Consider the following 6,094-nt stretch of genomic DNA (forward strand, 5'->3'; position numbering starts at 1 on the left):
GAGTCATCTCGGTCATGTCTGCATGTCTCCCGAACCCGTAGGGTCTACACACTTAAGGTTCGGTGATGCTAGGGTTATAGAGATATTAGTATGCGGTAACCCGAAAGTTGTTCGGAGTCCCGGATGAGATCCCGGACGTCACGAGGAGTTCCGGAATGGTCCGGAGGTAAATAATTATATATAGGAAGTGCTATTTCGGCCATCGGGACAAGTTTCGGGGTCATCGGTATTGTACCGGGACCACCGGAAGGGTCCCGGGGGTCCACCGGGTGGGGCCACCTGCCCCGGGGGGCCACATGGGCTGTAGGGGGTGTGCCTTGGCCTATATGGGCCAAGGTCACCAGCCCCTAGAGGCCCATGCGCCAAGAGAAGAGAAAAAGGGGAGAGTCCTAAAAGGGGAAGGCACCTCCGAGGTGCCTTAGGGAGGGTGGACTCCTCCCCACCCTTGGCCGCACCCTTCCTTGGAGGAAGGGGCAAGGGCTGCGCCTCCCCCCTCTCCATTGGCCCTATATATAGTGGGGAAAAGGAGGAGCAAACCAACCTAAGGCCTGGCGCCTCCCTCTCCCTCCCGTGACACATCTACCTCCTCCCGCAGCGCTTAGCGAAGCCCTGTTGGAATCCCGCTACTTCCACCACGCCGTCGTGCTGCTGGATCTCCATCAACCTCTCCCGCTCTCCTTGCTGGATCAAGGCATGGGAGACGTCACCGGGCTGTACGTGTGTTGAACACGGAGGTGTTGTCCGTTCGGCACTAGGATCATCGGTGATTTGAATCACGACGAGTACGACTTCATCAACCCCGTTCACTTGAACGCTTCCGCTTAGCAATCTACAAGGGTATGTAGATGCACTCTCCTTCCCCTCGTTGCTAGTCTCTCCATAGATAGATCTTGGTGATACGTAGGAAAATTTTGAATTTCTGCTACGTTCCCCAACAGGAGATGCCTCATGCGGAGGTCTCCTACATGGTGAACTATATCTCCAACTGCAAGCTCGCCGAGGATTGGCGGTACGGCAAGGGGCCGTACTCTCGCGCCAACCCTCCGCCCGTCGTAAGTTCTTTCTTCTTTTCTTCCTTTGGTAGCCGGCCTCATGATAGCCGTCCTCTGATCAGTCTGTTTGCCCCTAGCAGAACCCTCTCCTTCTGCCGACGACCGGGGCCGCAGGGATAGAGCGCCAGCTCGTCCTTGACCGCATGGTGGACGACGCCGACGACCCGGACTTGGGAGCGGCCGCCATGGAAGACGCCATCGTGGGGGAAAGCAACGAGGCCGGAGGCGCGGGGCTCACAGCTGGCTTCGAGGACTGGCCGGATGATGCCGAGGTCGAAGTCGCTCCGCGCCGCCAGCCGGCGCCTGATCATCAAGGCGCGAGCTCGTCTGCCGCGCCGGCTGCTGGTGGCGGCGCCCAGAAGCGCCGGGCCGTGTCGATCCTCTTCGGCAGCCGGCCGAAGAAGTCCAAGGCTTCCACAGCGGCGACCAAGCGAGATGAGGCGGCCGCGAAGGCGGCCTGCTTCCGCAAGGCGGTGAAGCAGCCGTAGGCGATCTCAGCGTAAGTCGTCGAATGCTTGGATACATATTTTTTGTTGTTCTTTTCGATTGAAAACTCTTCTAAACCTTTCTTTGTTCGCCGGACAGGGCGCCGCTTTCCCTTGAGCGGGGTCCGGGCGGCTCCGTAGTCGGGCCGACTGGAGGGTCTTCAGGCTCCCGCCGCATGGATCCCCGCGCCGACCTCAGGGAGCCACGGAGCGGAACGCACGAGAGGTGCGGGAGGAGCGGGAGGCGGCGGAGCGAAGGGCCGCCCAGGCGACGAAGGAGCAGGCTGATGCAGCAGCCAAGGCCCAGGCGGAGGCGGCAGCTGCGGAGACGGAGGCGGAGGCTTCGCACAACCAGCCTCCGCTGCTAGCCATTCCCCTCCGCGCCGTGGCCCCCAACATTCCTGTGCCTCCGCTGGAGGAGGTTGACCAAGAACCGCCGGTGATGGAGCGGAGGGAGGACTCCGTGATCTTCGTGGAGGGGGCGCCGCCGGCAGCGCCAACCGAAGCGGGCCAAGGCGGCCAGTCGGCTGCGGCACCAGAGCAGCCGGCCGGGGGTGAGACGGAAGCAGGAGCCGGCCTCGAGGTGCAGCCAGCAATGCGCCGGCGCGCAGGGGGAGGCACCGCTGCGCCGGAGCCGCACCGAGCTACGGGTGCCAGCCAGACGGCGGAAGCCTTGGAGGCGGCCAGCACCGGCACGTCCGAGTGGACTCCCAGCGGCGGGACGGGCGAGCTGAATGTGGCGGCCCAAAAGATTCGAAACCGGCTTCAGGCCCAAGCCGCCTCGCTGCAGCAATACACCCAGGAGTTCCTTGCGACACGGGCCGTCATCCGGGTGAGTCTTCTATCTTTTGTTGTTTTGTTCTCTTGATTTCTTCCGTGGGGGCGCGTCAGCGCACCCACTGGGTGTAGTCCCCGAGATTCGGGCCGACTGCTGAGCAGTCGGGTCAGATCTTCCTTGACGACTACCTTATTCTCGCCTCCTGTCTAATCTTCCAGGAGTATCATAACCTCCGCGCTGCCGCCTTCAACTCCCAGGCTCAGGAGCTGGGTCGGAGAACCGAAGACCTGGTCAGCAGCCGGAGTACGTACTTGGTTTCGTTCATCTCCTGTGGGGGCGCGTCAGCGCACCCACTGGGTGTAGTCCCCGAGATTCGGGCCAGCAGTCGGGTCGGATCTTTCCTGACGACTTCACCTTACTAGTTTTTCTTTTGTCTTTCGTGCTCGCAGAAGCCAATGCCGACTTAAGGGGGCAGCTTAGCAAGGCGCAGGCCGCCCTTCGCGCCAAGGAAACCGAGTACGACGCCTTGGTCCTGGAGCGTGACCGCCTGGCCAAGAAGCTGGCTGACCAGGAGGAGAGCCACAAGGCGGCTCTGAAGAAGGCGCAGGATAACGAAGCCGCCCTGAAGGCCGAGTTCGAGACTGAAGCGGCGGGCTGGGCTAAGACCAGGCAAGCGATGAATGAAGGCTTCGGCCGTATTGAGGATTTAATCAACGGTAAGCCGCCTTTCTCGCTCCTTGCCTGCCCCTTGCTGCCTGACTTGTGTTCTGACTTGAGATGCTTTTTATTCTCTGTGCAGACTACTTTCCTGGCTACTCCGTCTTCGCCGCCCAAACCATCGAGGCCCATCGCGAAGCGCGCCGGCAGGCGGGGGCTGAAGTCGCGCCGGACGCGAGTCGGTCGCTTCGAAGAGCAACTCTTGGCGGTCCAAGCGCGGCTGCAGCCGGCTCATCGTATGCTCCGCCGCCTCCAGGCGCGGCGAGCGCAGGTGTTGGCCGCCCTCTGGCCAAGCGAGACGATTCCCCGCACCCCGAGTCGGACTGCCGACTGGCTGGAGGTTGCGGTTGGCCGCTTCGAGGCTGGAAGGCGTCGGCGGCCTGGCTTGGAGCTGGGCGGGCTCTGGAGTTCATCCGAGCTTGGTATCCGAGGCTGAACCTGGACCAGCTGCGCACCTGGCGGCTGGAGGCCGACGAGGAGCTAGCGGAGGTGCGGCCGACTATCGCTCAGCACGCATTGACAATCGCCAAGTGTACTGACATCAGCGTCTTCGCTCCCGACATTAATGATGACGGCGTTGCCCAGCCGGAGGAGTGGTTCGGGCTGGATCCGGCGGCGGGTGAAGACTCGGCAGAAGAAATTGCCTCCAGCGACGAAGGCGAAGACGACGAAGGAGAGGAAGACGAAGACGTCGAGCCGGCCGGTGGAACAGCCAGCCAGCCTCAGCCTGACCGTGCCTCCAGCAACGAGGTGCGCGCAAGCGCGCCCTCTGCGGGAGGCAGTGATCATGCCGAGGTTCGCCAGCCGGCCGCTCCTCCAGCCGGCACTGCCGTCTCCACCGACCTGCCCGGCTCTCAGGTCGGTCGTCTTCCGCGGGTTAATGCATTTCTTCATTATTTTGAAGTTATTTCTAATCTCGTACACACACAAATTTGCAATTATTCATCTACTACTGGAATTTGGATTTATTTTATCGATGCAAATTGGATTTGGATAGAAGGGTACATTCTTTCTAATATTTTAGATAGAAGAAATGTTTCTTCTATCTAAAATATTAGAAAGAATTTTGCTGATTTATTTATTGCTATATGCAATTTATGGAATTGATACACCATTTAATTGATATCATTTAGCAAAATGAAACACAGCATATGCATCCATCTTTTGGCTCGAGAATTTCACGGGATAGAGATATGGTGAACATTATTAAGCTTAACGTTCCACCCACTGGGGTTGTATACAAACTATGTTGAATGCTGGCCTTTTGAAGGTCTTTTATGTAAATATTATTGTGTGCATGTTTGGTTTCCATTCACGTATGCTTTTTATCCTTAGGCTGTTTCCTTTGCCGCCTTCCCCTTTTGGGGAGGCAAGTACTCGAGCTTTCTGATTGAAGTGAAGTGAATGGAAGCCGGCCGGCCGGCTACTCTGGTAGTCGGTCGGTGGTGGGAGAAAAACCGGCTTTTGTTATATTAGTCCGTTAGTCCCTAGCCGTTTTTCGTGTGGGCGTCCTTTCCTGCCTTTAACTCTTGCCAGCCGGACAGCCGGTTCTTCGAACTGTGACTTTTGGCAAGAGAAGGCTTGGGTGCCGGCACACTACTTGTCTGACCGCGGGTAGGACTTCTAATATAACTCAGGCGGCCAGTCCCCGGGCCGACTAGTCGAACCCGGTGCCGGACGAAAAAAGTGAATGTAATGACAAGGTCATAAGCATGATACTTTTCATTCATAGATAAAAGATGGCAGTCCCCGAGCTCTCCTCGGGGGGCCTATTGTCTCGTACTTAGTACAAAAGTTAGCGTGATACATACTGCATTTCAACTGTAAAATCTTCGGAGGAGGTTGGCGTTCCATGGTCGTTCCGACTCCTTGCCGGAGTCGTCTCTCTTTCGTGCCTTCGGCTTCTGCGCGTCGATCAGGTAGTAGGAGTCGTTGCCTAAGCTCTGCTGATGACGAAGGGGCCCTCCCAAGGGGCCGAGAGCTTGTGCTGGCCGGCTGTTCGCTGGATCAGCCGGAGCACAAGATCGCCCTCTTGGAAGGATCTTGGCTTGACCTTCCGGCTGTGGTAGCGGCGCAGGCCCTGCTGATAGATGGCGGACCGGCTGAGGGCTAACAGCCGGCCTTCTTCCAGCAGGTCGACGCCGTCTTCTCGTGCTTCCTTGGCCTCCGCTTCCGTGTACATGGTTACCCGAGGCGAGTCGAACTCGATGTCAGTTGGGATGACCGCCTCGGCACCATACACGAGGAAGAAAGGGGTGAAGCCGGTTGACTTGTTTGGTGTAGTGCGCAGACTCCAGAGGACAGCCGGCAGCTCATCGAGCCAACAGCCGGCTGAACGCTCCAGTGGTACGATCAGTCGGGGCTTGATGCCGGAAAGGATGAGGCCGTTGGCTCGCTCGACCTGGCCGTTTGACTGCGGGTGGGCGACGGATGCTAGATCCAACCGGATGCCTTGCGTCGCAGAAACGTGCCAAGGCTCCCTTGGCAATTTGTGCCATTGTCGGTGATGATGCTGTGTGGCACGCCGTACCGAGTTGTTATATCTGCGATAAATGTGACGGCAGTCGGCCCATTCAGCTTCTTGATCGGCTTTGCCTCAATCCATTTGGTGAATTTGTCCACAGCGACAAGCAGATGTGTCATGCCGCCGCGCGCCGTCTTGAATGGGCCCACCATGTCCAGTCCCCAAACGGCGAAGGGCCAAGTGAGGGGAATGGTCTTGAGTGCTGAAGCCGGCATGTGTTGCTTGGAGCTGAAGAGTTGGCACCCTTTGCAATGTTTAACTAACTCCTTGGCGTCATCCAAAGCAGTCGGCCAAAAGAAACCATGGCGGAAGGCTTTGGCGACGAGTGATCTTGAGGCCGCATGGTGGCCGCATTCTCCTTGGTGGATGTCTCTGAAGGATTGCAATGCCCTTCTCTTGCTCAACGCATCGCTGGAGGACTCCAGTGACACTGCGCTTGACGAGTTCTCTGTTGACGATTGTGTATGCTCCGGCTCAGCGTTGGACTTGTCTTGCCTCTACTTCGTCAGCCGACAGATCTTGGTTTATTAGGAAGTTG

Source organism: Triticum urartu, chromosome 3 (genome assembly GCF_003073215.2).
Source record: "Triticum urartu cultivar G1812 chromosome 3, Tu2.1, whole genome shotgun sequence".
NCBI classification, from domain to species: domain Eukaryota; kingdom Viridiplantae; phylum Streptophyta; class Magnoliopsida; order Poales; family Poaceae; genus Triticum; species Triticum urartu.